The sequence below is a fragment of the Halyomorpha halys genome, unplaced genomic scaffold (genome assembly GCF_000696795.3).
Source record: "Halyomorpha halys isolate HHAL.00 unplaced genomic scaffold, Hhal_1.1 Scaffold47.1, whole genome shotgun sequence".
Taxonomy (NCBI): Eukaryota; Metazoa; Arthropoda; class Insecta; order Hemiptera; family Pentatomidae; genus Halyomorpha; species Halyomorpha halys.
The window spans coordinates 1,741,743-1,756,968 of NW_027114806.1; the positions used below are offsets into that span (position 1 = coordinate 1,741,743).

General features: G+C 30.0%; 1 protein-coding gene across 2 annotated transcripts in view; it reads left to right on the plus strand.

Moving 5' to 3' along the window:
- The window catches only part of LOC106689715 (UNC93-like protein), a 230,167-nt gene that overhangs the window by 29,586 nt on the left and 185,355 nt on the right, over positions 1 to 15,226 (plus strand). For both annotated transcript variants that reach the window (XM_014434865.3, XM_067051915.1), the window contains exon 2: positions 7,943 to 7,996. The gene's annotated coding sequence lies outside the window, so the exon portion shown is untranslated. The remainder of the gene's footprint in view (positions 1 to 7,942; positions 7,997 to 15,226) is intronic.

Genomic DNA, 15,226 nt, shown 5'->3' on the forward strand with positions numbered 1-15,226 from the left:
ATATATCTTATCAAATCATATAAATAACACACGCATTTATGAATATTTTAACTTTATAAATTACCTAGTGAAATAGTTGTTGATTGTTATAACCATCAACAACAATAAGCACATTATCGTTCACTTTGCATATTAGCAAAATAAGAAATATCAAAACATAAGTATTTGTTTTGGAAGAAGATATTTGACCGTATGAAGTAGATTTTAGCAAGATAGTTCCGGTGGCGGTCAATAAATTTATTGACCGCCACCCGAACTATATTCCTGCAATAATTTTTTTAAAAATTATTTATTTTTATAGAGCAATAAAAGGATTGTGTGTTCGTTAAAAAGTCAAAATAAGAATTTAATACACAACTGTGGGGTAATAATGAATAACAGTAATAATAAAAGGCTTAGCGTACCCAAGGGTTCAAAGCCGATACCACCCAATCACTGTCTACATACATATGTCTAGTGATGCCCGTCTGAACCTAAATACACAAGTTCATTCTTGACCCAATCCCCCATCTACGTTTTGGTCTACATCCTGGACGTTTACCCATTGGATCAGTGATTATTAACTTTTTAGGGATACGTTCGTCATTAAACCCTACGATCTTACAAGCCTTACTAAAATTATGAGCTGTTTTTAGGCGAAGCTAGCATGGATGAACACGAAAGCCCTTTAAGAACGAAAGTTTGATACCAAATTAAAAATCATTGTTTATGAATAGACATATCAGAACACATTTTTTTTTTTTTTTTTTATCAGACTTAATCAGTCACTTCTTATCTAATCAATGATATCTCGTCAGCTGGTATTTTAATACCTGATAAGAAGTGTACTAGATGATTACAATTTTCAAGCAGGAAATATTTACATGTTTCATCATTGAAATTTGCAATTTTTATAGGAAATTATATACTTTTCATTAGAGTGAAACTTCTTTAGGCGCAGTATAGCAAATTGGTCTGGTATAAACGAAAAGCGAAACGGTCTCCCTTTTCAATAAATAAAATAAAATACAACATTTATTAAATAAAGATGAATAAATGTATATAGGTATATCAGTCAATCAAGAAAAATTTCTCTCAATCAAATTTCATTTCCTGTAAAAATATAAATAATAAAATCCTCAATAAACGCTGGAACCTACGAGGTTTCACTTCTAACGCACTAGTGTCTCATGCATTATTTATAAATTTACTTCCGCATTAAACATGTAAGTCCTGTGAAATCCCGTGAAAGAATTGAGTTTATTTTAAATAATCTCAAGCAAAAGACTTCAGAAGATGTGAAATAAACGAAATCAGAGTGTCTCTCTACATTGCTTAACTTCATTAGTGATTTTAATTTTTAAAAACTTAAAAATTTTCTATTTTCAAGTGTTGCGTATCTAATCCATAGTTGGATCAACATCATAGCTGATATAATACTGGAGTGTTCCATTGCTCTTATTAAGCAGAAGAGAGATATAATGATGTGTAAGCACCTTGTTTTGCTTCGTTTAGCGAGACAAATCTGTCAATGACTGCTGATAAGGTAGACTCATATTTCTTTTAAATCGAATTATGAGCGGTATTGGTATTAGTGACACTTATAAGGCAATGGTTTATCGGTGATTGATCCAGTTTCGCGTACATATTTAAATTTTAAAGTCTAAAATATACTCTTGTTTCTGCAAGAAATAAAAAAGTATACTAGGATAGTTTTTACTAAAAAAATTGTTCAAAAACTATTAAAGGAAAAATTTTAAATTAGTACTAGAATAATCTAGCATAATTACAGTGGCATTAACAAGAACCATCTTTCACAGTGGCAGTGGCTTCAACAGTCTATAGTAAAGTGACCGCGTAAACGGGCTTTAATGTAATAGTAGCTCGTTGCCTAAACATGTACTGTTATCTATCAGACTACACTTAGTGAGAAAGTACAGTCACGACAGTAAATGTGATAGGAACTATACGGTTTCCAACATTGTTTTTGCTGCGGCAGTCACTGCCGACGCTTGAAATCAGAAATTTTAATCCTTTCTAAAACGGTGCGAACCATTTCAATTTTCTATATAGAAATGCAACAAATGGTTTTTTTTATGGCCCATAACAGTAATATAATAGTTAAAACATGGATTTAGATCCGATTTAAAAAAAAAAAAAAAGTTTTTTTCAAGCCGTTAAACTCAAACTCATATGTACTAGATATTCAAATAATTAAAAAAAAAAAAAAAGAACCAAAACTAAGCATCTTCATAGTTTACAAATTGGGATCTTAAAAATTTGAGTTTGTAAATATATATATAAGAGATATTTTAGGTTTATATATGCTGCTTTTTTTTTTCTTGATTGACCACACATTTCGTTTTGTCAGTGCGAGACCTAATTCGTGACTTGAATCAATTACAAATTTAGTTTAACAGCCCAATTATTCCTGCAATAACCCCCTTTCGGTGGGATCGGAATGTGTGAAACCTAGTTTCCAGAATTATTTAGAGTATTAAAGAATCGTGATGGGCATTAGCAAGTTTACGTACAGGATGGTGTTCTTGAAGATTGACTGCCTCTAAGAATCTAACACTTATTAGCCAAGCTCATTGACTTTTATGAATTTATTTTTTTAATATTGGGTTAATTGTATGAATGAATAATTATCACCTTACACGTTTGAATTAATAGTGAAATACATAATATTTTTCTTAAAGAGGTAATCTTTTCTTCAAAGTTAAGAATAATTTCTAGTACAAAAATTATTGCACCTCTACATGGGCCAATATTTTAGTCAAACAGGATGTCTCTGCACATATGTTTACCCATCTGATCTCTTCAATTTTCAGAATTTTGAGTTGAATTTCGCCGGGTAATAACAAAAGTATGCGGTCAAACTTTTGAGGGTATCGTTAATTTTTCCTATTTTACCCTAGCGTATCTGGAATTTTCATTGAAATGGGATACTTTAGTTTACGAATTTTGATCGATTGGATTCGGATTTGATCATATCGGGTAGCGGATTTTGATTCTGATCCAATAGATCCTGAAACCAACCAGAAAGACAAAATCTTTTCAGAATTCATTTTTCCATAAAAATCTACTACCGAAATTTAAGTTTTCTCTTTCGTCCGAGAAGTTGATTTTAGTCTAGACCTCTGAATGAACCCGTGTCTGAATCAAGATGGATCCTTACGGAGAATTCAATCCTGTAACAGTTGTTTTCTTTGGATCGGTTCAATTTTGCTTACTGTTTTCTAGAGAAACTATAAAAACCATTAAAAAAAATATATTGGCTAGTTTAGCCGATTTACGCCTTCAGGACGCAATGGAAAAAAATTCTTAAAATCTTATTAATTGTCAGAATCTTTATAAAAATTACCGCATTCCTTTTAAAATTTCAGAGTTACGTGAGTTGTTGGACATGAACTGGCAAAAGATTACAAAATTATTAATATCCTAAAAAAATGAACCAAATGCCACTCTTGTGACCATGTGATCATTGAATTAAAATCCAAAAAATTTAGAGATTAAAGGGGTAGACTTGTATACTGGTACACCATACTGTTGTTTTACCGTTTTACATGAATTTTTAGAAGTAGAGAACTTTATCACGTAAATCACACAGAATCAACCAAAAAAATTTGTTAAATGTAGTTATTAACTTATTCATTACATGTGCTGCACATTATCGCGCGCCTTTTTATCATTGCCAAATATTTGCAAATTCTATTTCCATATTATATTCAAATTATGTAAGGAGCATGTTATCTGTTGTTTTTGTCAAAGGCAGTGGTTGCCAAACACTAGGAGCTAAGGAGCCAATTTCCAAAGAAGGCGTAGGGAAAAATGTACAAGAGAAATTTTATTTTTTATATTTTAATAATTAAGATTTTTTAAGTAATTCATTAAGTATCATATATACATTTATCTTAATAATATATTCGTAAATAATTCACATTTTAACAATGCACTTGCATTTTCTAACAAAGTTTTCTAATTTGATTTGGGACGTATCTTGTTTTTAATTTCAACCATGAAACAAAGTTTTCATTGCTTATCAAAATTACTAAATCCATAATTTGAACACTATTTTGAGCGGTTGGGCAGAACAGAGTTCTCTGTGGATTAAATACAGAAACTTTGAGGAAAAAAAAAATTTTGCTTTTTGAAATGGTAATTAATTCCATTCCAGAACTCAAAATACTATCGGTGCCATCAATTACTATTGAAACCATTTTGGTGGCCACGACGATTACTCGTCTATACCTATTATCACAAAGTCAACCACAAGAGTCAATTTCTGATTGATCGGATGTTAAAAAATAATAATACTATTAATAAATCGAGGTTATTGTTCATATTTTAATTTTAAAGGAGCTATATATAGATAATTAGATATTTGGAAAGACTATAACCAAGATTCGTGTATTTATTATTGCAGGGTTTTTCACGAAAATCAATGTTTAGAGGGTGCAAAAAAAAATAAAATAAAAATAAGAGATCCAAACCAGGAAGCCCTGAGTAGTCTCTAAGATACCGGCAAAACATGGCATGTCTTAGAGTTGATGCATCGTCTCTAGTTTATTTGTTTATTTAGTGTGTCGATGTGAAATTTGGTGCATTTAGTCTTTGTATATGTGATATTGTGTTTTCTGTTCTGGTAGCGTCTGAATTGGCGAAACAATGCTGCGTCTTTTGCTTGTATTTTTTAATTTTGGATGGAATCTTCAACTGCTATCATAACAATCAATTATCAATTATCAAGAACATAAAAAAATTGTGTTTCTTTATATTTCCTTATTCTAATTCTTTCCTAACTTTTTGGACTATAATATAATGTCATTTCTAGTAGTGTCAAAGAACGTTTTTGCAAATAAATGTTTTCTTAACTTCTCATTATAGCAAATAAGCCAAATTTTACTGCATATTCAATTCAAAGTTAACTTATTTCAACTATTGCTCTACTCCTTCCAATCTTTTATCTCGTTAATCCACCTCCACCATTTTTTTTATTTATTTTTTACTTTTTATAGTTATTACAATTGTTGGGAAATTTTGATTTCTTCAGAGCCTAAATAATCAAAATGGTATTGTGAGTGTGTATGAGCAGTCTAGGTCAAATACGAAATATTTTGGGAAGAAGAAACTTTCAGAACATGAGAACGTTGACGAAAAACGCATAAAATAAAAGGTTTATTAAGATTCTATGTGGCAGGCACATGCGTAGAACGGTTTTTACCCACTCGGAGAATACGAGTCTTGAGACTGGGAAATCGGAAATGCCCGAGAGCCCCGATCTTTCCCGATCGATTCCATAACATTGATGCATATGCACATTATTATCTTTTCTTAAACTCATATATTCGAGGAAGGAAAGTTTTATTAGTTCTTACGAAAACGATTACACTTAAATACGAATTTTCTAAGGACAGAAAAACAAAAATTTTAATGGTGCTGAGTGATGCAACATACTAAATTAAAAAAAAATATTTTCCTATTTTATTGTTATGATTTCCAATTGTTTTTTCTCAGACTATTCAGTGCTCTATAAATATCTTTCCTTAGTGTTACCTTATTATCCTTATTCTATTCTATTACTATTCCTTCTTTTTTTATCATTATTTTATAATTACAAGCTCCCTATATTGTTTGTAATGAAACAATTAAATATTATATATTTTATAGTTAAAATATTATTGCTTATTTCGATAGTTAACCCAGCTGCTTATAGTAATTACTTCTATCTGAAATAAACAAATTATTATTTTTCAAATATTTTCTAATATTTTCCGTAATTTCATAAATATCTTCTTGGCCACTGCTAGTCAAGACGAAGAAACTTAACAATTTCTCTAAATATTCATTGAGCCTAACCTGCGTCGGAAGGAAGAGAAAATACTCAATACTTCCTCACAATCAGGTTTCCTATTCCGTAAACTCTCGCACTTACGCAACTTGGAAACCTGTGTTAAAATACCGACGCTTATCGGATTTAATGTATATTTAAAGATAGCATCATGCTGATTAAATTTGTTAAATTAATAAATTAACTTTTTAGTTAGCTAAGAAATTTTAGCCCTGCTATATAATAAGATAAATAAGTACACATTTTACGAGTGTTGGAATAAAGAGAAACATCATATCTATAGTGATAAACAGTTTTGAGGATGTAATAAAAAATCTGGTGGAGTACTGCACGTATCACAGAACTTTCACTAACCACACCTCTTTGAGTAGAAATCAAGTTTTATTTATTAATATTAATATTAAATTAAAGGACTGTATGATAATTATATTGAACATAATATAATTATTATAATTATATATATATATATAATTTTTGAGTTTATATAAAAACATAGAAAGGATTATAGCGCAGAATTCTTTCTAAGTAAAAATTATCTGTCTAGAACCAAAACTGAGAAATCTTCCTTTTTTTGGACCTTAAATTGATATTCAGAATGTATACAGTTTGTTGTGCGTACATGGACACTTGATTAGTTTATATTATATAGCACACGGTGAAACAAAAAGAAACCAAAAAAATATATTTTTGTTTTATTATTAAAGAAAAGATGAACAAAGTGTTCATCTTTTCTTTCGTTTCTGAACAAAGTACCAAAAAAAAAATAACAAAAACAGATGTATTATAACATAGTTTAAAAAAAACAAAAACTGTTTTGTAATATTTAGACATGATGAAAAAAAGAAAAAATAATATAAGTTAAAAAAAATAAATAAAATGTAATTATATTAATAACAATAGATGAAATAGTAAGCAGCCTTTTAGCTACCCAATTTGGGCCGCATTACTTAATTACGCATTACTTAGTAAAATAAAGAATTTTGCTCTAGCTTGAAATTCATACAACATACGGCACCTAAAAATTAAGCAAATAAATTAAAATTCAAAAGCATCCATTATTATTGATAGGTAGTAATCATACGAAGAAAAACAATGTTCCCAAAAAATGTTTAATCCATACAATAATAATAATTAATTAAATATCAACAATACGATCAAAAGATTTATAAACTATAAAGCTTGCATAATTATGTGATTCGATAGAGTCATCAAAGATTTGCATTATTATATGATAACAATATATTATAAGTCAAGAAAATAATCTTAAAAGAATTGAAAAATTCAGTATTAAGGCTTTAATTAATTATTCCGGTAGTAATTTTATTCAAATCATCGCTCCAAATCTGGATTAAATCTTTCTTCAAATATTCAACTATGTGAATCAGATTTAATTCTTGAAATTTTCATTATAATTTATTATATCTCATAAATTTTAATTGTCTTCTAAGTTACTTTTAACGATATCGGACCAAAGTCGAGGCTTTAAGTAACGCCCATACAATAGATCAGTGGTCAGACTGCATTCCAATATGGCTTTAGGGCCCGTTGGGTAGGCGTTATAAGAAGTCCAGGACTTTAAAAATAATTTACCTGATCTCAGGAGTTGAAAGATTACCAAAAATATTAAATTTATAATTAAAGAAAAGTACTAGTAAGTATAAACTGAGTTTAAAATAGATATCTTATCCATCCGGAGTGGAAAATTTAATAAAGAGGTTTCTTATTAATCTACCATTCCAGTAATAAAAAAAAATATTTTTTAAAATTATAGGTAGATTTTATATAAGATAATATTAGAAACACGTTTAAAATAGTTGGCGAACCAGGAAATAGCAAAAACGACCCGTTATCTGGATGTCGTTCTTTGTAGTTTTGGCTATCGGAAGAACTAATAACAGGTATTGGGAATGCTGCTAACACAATATTTATCTCGCAAATGACTGTCAGGTATCTGGGCTAATAAAGTTAAATAAATTACTAAAAAATAAAATTAATTACTTCTCAGTTAGTTGTTATTAAATAAGTTTATGTTGAAGTCAATCTCTATAAGTTTATGTTGAAGTCAATAATTGGAAATTACTAACAGTTTTATTCTATATTATTTTACAGAACTCAGAAGCAAGAAATTTTATAACAAAAACGGATCTTCTAGCTTCTAAATCGGTAAGTGTCAAAGATTGTATATGTTTTTACTTTCTAGTTAGTTCAATAGTCGAAAAATGTTGTCACATTCCAGTTGATTTGATAATAATAATTTCGAAAGACCTCAAGAATTGTGGATTAAATTAGAATAGTAAGTTTGTGATATATTCTTTACCTTTATGTGTTTACGATTGTTTAAGTGTTCATTAGGTAGAATAAGGGCTACTGCAGACCATAGATTTCAATATATGAACATTTTAGAGGGTTTTTTTTATTACTATAATTATATAGGTGGCTGCGCACACGAAACGAGACTGTCCGATTCCTTTCTTATTGAAAATTATTAACTGATTCCTTATTAAAGAACATAACTTACGTTGTTTCATAAACGATCAACAAATCAGACTAACTAATTTTCGGTGAAGTTCTCCATCACATTATAGTAGTTAATATAAATAGAGTAAACGTCGAGAATAAATCTTTATGCCTGAAAATACTGCTTATACTGTCTAAGACGTTAATTGAGAAGCTAAGAGATTAGAAAAATGTTCATGAAATATCTTGATTATCCCTATAGGAAGTTTGGTGAGTCAATTCTTAAAAAAATTTCCTGAAATAGTATTAGGTATAATGTAAAAAATGATTTTACAGCTTACGACATTAATTCAAAATGAAGTATTTACTGAAAATTTTTGGGTATCTCGATAAAATAGTATAATGGATACTCTACAATATACAATACTATACAATATACAATAGTATAATGAACACTATACAATATATAACAGTATAAGAGAACTCAAATTAAAGCTTAAATGTACTTCAGAATAGGTTATAATGATCATCTTCGAACAAATAGCAGCATACTTTGTCACAAGTCTCAAAATGGAAATTCCTCGTTTTTCTGACAAAAAAAAATACAATGAGTTTTGAAAAAACTGAATCTCAGGAACTAAAAGTCTATAGCTCTTTACAATGTTTTCAGATGTAATGCTGTTTATGAGATATTTTGCTCTAAATGGAAAATGGCTGCCGATGAAGGCATTTTCTCAAATAAAATAAACTTCCAAGGTCTTAAATCTGGGTCTATGTCGATACAAATTCCAACATATCAAATAATCAGAACTATCCAATCATACACAAATCAATGGTTAAAAATCTAGTTCGACTGTTGTGTGAATAGTACTCAAATCAAACAAAACATTTGGTCGATCAAAAGTTTACAGCCATCGTGAGCAATTCAATCTAACTTTGTCAATAGCAAAAATCAAATTAAGATACTCATAACTTTATAGCTTCGATATTGGTTTTTAATCTTCTGAATACTTCTATGATGTAATACTTGAAAGCTCGCAGTATATTGTTCTATAAAACTGACAAACACTTTTCTAAAAGGGCAATTAAGAAATTTCAATCAAATATTATGACTTTACGGTTCTTGCTGCAGTTTATTACTTTCATTTCATTTAAAGTATAAGCTACTGTTTATAATCTTCAAGGCCAGAGCAATGTAAAAGTACCGACAGATTCACATCCGATCTATTTCACTATCTCAAACGACTTAGAGGAGTGTCTGAGGCAATGAACGTCAGTGTTTTACATGGTGCTTCAAGTTTTATGTAATTTTAAAATGAACAGATTTAGAGTAGAACGATTTCTGTTCAGAATTTAATAGATCATCCGGTCCAGTGCGTGGCAAAATCAATTTGAAAGCCCTACTAGAATGAATTTATTACAGAAAGTAGACCAGGAAACGGGTTCAGAAAGTCGGTGCAGCGGAATTTCATAATTTTTAGGACGGAACAGAAATATCAATCAGTGATTTCTTATAGAACCTGATTGTTCCAAGTCACGATATCGTGAACTGTCACTGTAAATTATATTAATTTTAAATATTAATTCACCGGTAAATTAAATATTCTAATTAAGAAAAACTTCTAGCATTCCGATAAATCGTTTCTTAAATCTGAAGGTCATTTATGAAGATAGAGGTAAAACATTTAGTGTTTTGGATTTGTAATGTTGAGAAGATAGGTGACTGTGGATAATGGTTGGGGGTAGGATGAGTGAAGAACACAAATAAGTAATAACTTATTTATTACTGCCTACGTTTCGGACAGAATTTCTAGCCGTCAGGGCAGCTTGGAAAAGAGGAAAATCCAAGTGGATTTACTATCCTAGACCATTAAAATATAAAAGTTATTTACTATCCCTAGAACAGACGGAATAACTTTCTTACTTCTTCCTGATCTTACAAACTTTTAAAAATATACAAGATTATTTACGGTTTGGTTGCAGAAAAATGCAAATAATATCAAAGACAGAATTACACGGGCGGTGAATGTCGATTTGACCTTTAGCGTTAAGTGAAAACAATTCTTACATAATCCATCACATAAAAATGTAGGTATATACAGTCAAAACTAGATAAATCGAAGTTGAATGGAGGTCGATTTTACTTTAAATCGATTTTAGGTTTTCGAGTTTCCTATGGGGTAGGTATGACAATCATAAATTGTCAAAAGATTTGTTTCCTTCGTTGCCATTGTTGAAATGGTCCGACTTTGAAATGTCAAGGGATAATACATACGTATGAACATATTAATATAAACAAACATTAGATGTTATTTTAACTAGGAATGAAATTAATGAATAAGCTACAGTGTTTCCCGAACCTCCGAATTTCACTTAAGGTCTATGGTTTCACTCTGTCATAATTTTTATTTTGAGTTAAAGAGTATGGTATTGGAGTTAAACAGTTCAATTTTATCGATAAATGCATACGTTAACAGGGTTGAATTAGTATTTTTTTTTTTATTGATAGATTTATTTATTGATAGATATTACAATCTGCCAGACAGTTGTGGGCAATAGGTAATAGTGATGAATGATCTCATACATACTAAAATAAAATAAAATAAAATGAAAAAAACTAAATAAAAAAAAAACTCTTAAAATATATACAAACAAAAGAATAGACAAGATGAACATAATCAAACTATCTGTATGAAAAATAGATAAATAAAATAACATAATGATAAAATAATATATACAATATTTACACAATCGACCTGAGGATCCCTGAGCCCACTCTATCACCCTCGTGTGAGGGGTAGAGCAGAGCTCAAAAGATCCCAGCGCATCCCTCTCGCCGCATCACTGGTGCTTAGTAATAACGAATTTTTAGTCTTATTGAATTTCGAGCTTTAATAACATCTATAAAAGTAAATGTTTGACACTTTAAAAGATTTTTTTCTTAACGTTTCGTCAGTTCCTGTATTATCAAAACACCTTTCATAACATAAGATGTTTGGAAACGTTTAGCATTGGCTAAATCAGATAATTAAATCAATTAATTTTCCATGTCAGCACAGGATTCCATGCAAATGGTAACATAACTACCTCATACAGACTAAACACATGCTGATAATAAATCTCACCTTCAACAGTTGAAACCATTGTGTAAACAGCATAAACACATTTCATACCATCAACTTAATTATGAAACCTCAACAACGATCTTAGTGATAGATCACGATTCTCGAGGAGAAATCGTCCAAAAAAAAAAAAAAGAACAAAAACGATTAGAGATAATTTCCTTGATTTTCTTTAATCATAGTTCCTGAAACCACAAATCTACACGGGGTCACCGGAATCACGGCCTTTCCTATTAACTATCTTTTTTCTAATCCAGGGATAGATCGAAAAAAATAAATCATCCTCAAGTTTGAGGACTTAGTGGCAAGATGTAAATTATTGATCTCGTTTTAAGTTAATGTAAAAAGTTTGTATACCACGTTATAATCTCTTGCTTTAATCTCGATTGCTTCAAATCTTTTCCTGCTTATATTTGTAAAATAAATATATAATGGTAGCAAACTAGTGTGCAGTGGCTGAAGAGTTAAGTGGCTAAAAACGGCTATTCAATTGGACGGAACAAGTACGAATCATTGACGAGATACTCCACTTTAGTATTGATTGATATTGGAAGTGTTCACTTCTAAAAACGATATTGTATTTATAATAAAACCTTTTCCCGATTTAGACACATAATATAAAAGAATGTTCTATTAAAAGTTTCGACATCGATTTTTAATATAGATAGCTAAGTATAATTATGTCGATTCCCAATTTTGGTCAACTAAACAATTCATCTCGACACGATTATTTTTTATTTCCATCACAGATTTGCTCGTTATAAGTAGATTAAGGTAAGATATGCCCCTGTCTAATTATTGGATATCGGTAGCGGGTAATAATTAATAAGGTAACAATTACCTTCTAATTAGACTTACAAAAACACTTCTTACGTCTAATTACATTCTATCCTGGTTGATGCAAGAGCAATGCGGTTTTTTATATTTACTAGCAAAATGTCGTATCTTTGAAGGAGTGGGTAGCTCAATAATAAGGCACTGTACTACAACTTCAAGTACCCGGGTTCGAATCCGACTGTAGCAGATAATTATTTATCTTTTTATTTTGTGGATGAACCATGGTGGGGGTCAAGTTTTCATTTCGTGTGACCACCACGGAAATGATAAAAGTAGACCTCCAGGCCGGATTATAACCAGCATCGGCACCCTAATAATTATTTTTCTAGTATTAGAACATGATTCTGATCAAATTACCTTCTTCCGCGACGGTTGGTCGAGTACTTCCTTACAGTACAGCATCCATGACTCTTCATGGATTTTAGTTTTTTTTTTTTAATGCTATGACTTAACTTCAAACATATACATTTTTCAAAGTAAGTTCTATTAGAATAAAAAACATATGTCTTAACATACAATTTTATTTATCCTAACAGAAAAAAATTGTCTATACCTGGAAAATATTAACTCCCGAAAAGCATAACCAATATCATTCCAGTTTGGAAAGTATTTCTTTCTTAAAAAGTTAGAAAAGATGAAGTCATGAGTTGAGAGGTCGGGAGAATAAAGGTGGTTAGGGATGTAGTAGCCCAACCCATGGAGTCGGCGCCCCCATTGGTTCAGCACGATTGGGCTGGATATTATTCTAACGAACCCGAAGACTCGACGCCGATACCACCAATTTTAAACTGGCACATACTTCCCTCGAGTGAAGCCCCTCCAAACCCAAACTGAATCAGTTTTAACGCGATCCTTCACCTAGGTTTCGGTCTACCCCTCGGTTCAGTGTTTATTAACATTAATGCAATAGTAATATTTTTTTATTATTTAAAGTAATATTTTATAATAGTAATAATAATATTTTAGAAATAAGTGTACCAATTTTTTACGGCTCTTTCTATTTTGTTTGTATTCTCCATAGATATAGCAGTACTTTTTCCTGCGTAAGGTGATTAAATATGACTAGTGATTTATTAATCACCGCCGTAATCCATACTATTGTAAATCACAAGTCTAAATCTTATTTTATGTAATTTATAGAAAATAAAAAGAAATTTAAATTAATGCAGCTCAAGTAGATTAACTGCTAGATTATGTACGTATCTGGCAGTAGTTTTTTCTTACTGCAATAAAACTGAACTGAGGCCAAATATGAAAGAATCTTATTTGAAGCTTCTTTTTTTATTAAAAAAAAATTAATATTTTGGATCGACATAGCAGAAAATTATATTAATTTTTACCATTATCTTAAAAATAGCCCACATAACTTGGTTTATCTGTGTACAATTAAGTGGCCCTTCTTATCGGCTAGTTTTTATCCTCATTGAAATTGATTAACAAATGTTAAATAACTAAATATAAAAAAAGCTTTCTTTAAAATACCTTTGAACTCTATAATTAACTATAGTTGAAAAGAAATGTTTTTGTGTTTCCACTATTGTCATAACAACCATTGAAACATGAAAACATAGTAATAGTGTTATTTTTACTTAAACCTTAAATCAAAAATAGTAAGGTGAAGATTTATAATCGTGAATAATAAACTAGTTTCCGTTTTAAAACTAACGGATTAGTTTAAACCCAAAGTAGGAAAGTTGACACACGCAACCCACTAGAATTAACTGTTTAGTTTCAAGCATAGTTTTTATGATTTATTTTATTGAACAATTTTTATTTATTTTTAATACTATAATGCCTCATATTTCGTTTTAATATTCCATTAGGTTAAATTCACTATAATATGTTATTAACAATAAAACAAAAATAAAGGATATTGCCATCAAACGGTCTTTGAAATATCGAAGCTGTCTTCTCGACTTGCTCAAAACCTGGCTGAGAGTTATAGGAATTAATACGTGACTATCCAAGAAGAGTGTCCATCAGTTGTGGCTTGTGCATACAGATGATCGTTAGGTAGACTAATATAGACAACTACCTGCTTTCTAGGCGTGTAGAATACGTCATGCCACTGGCTATAAACAAAAATTATTTCAAATCATATCTCAACTTACAAACTAAATTTGAGTTTAAATGTTTCCGTCAAAATCGCTGACCTATTACAAGCTATTATTGATGCTCATGTCCTTTTAACGTACGTGAATTCATAAAGTTGTGGTTACAAGGTGACAGGCAGAGGAACTTTGTGGCAATATCTATTTATGGTTTTTTCTAACTATTCTTTCTAGTTACAGAAATTATATCTTGGAGGCTGGATATTAAAACCTGACTCCAAGATATCATTTCTTTTGCCAGTTCTACACAAGAAATATAAAAATACCAACATAATAATGAAAGATACGAACTGCCTTAAAACATTGCCGATTATATTATTATTAGGTGTATTCAAACATTTTGTGCTAAATGCAAAATATATTATTGAGCATAACAATTTGCAAAGTTTTGATCCCTCTCTAGTAATCACGTAAATATCCTAAAGTCTTTGTTAATGTAAAGTTATTCATGTTCTTTAATGAAATTTTGTTCTTGATCAATTACATTTTACAAAAAACAAAGAAAGCTGTTATATAAAATAAAAATTGTTGACAATACTGTGAAGCGATAAAAGAAAGTATGAGGAGAAAAACGCATAATAATCTTTTAGGTTGTTTTATTATTTTAATTAGCACATTTTTTTTTTTTTACGGATTCTATGGTATAATCGAGAGTTCAGTCGGCCATATTTAGAACACTAATGTTAAGAGAAATTTCTCGAATTAAACACACATGACATAAAACACACAATATCCAAAATTAGCGAATAGCCTTGTTCATAATTATTGCAGTTCGCTATGTTCATTAATATATGATAAATATAGTAATTTAAATAGCCTTGTTCATAATTATTGCATTTCGCTATGTTCATTAATATATGATAAAT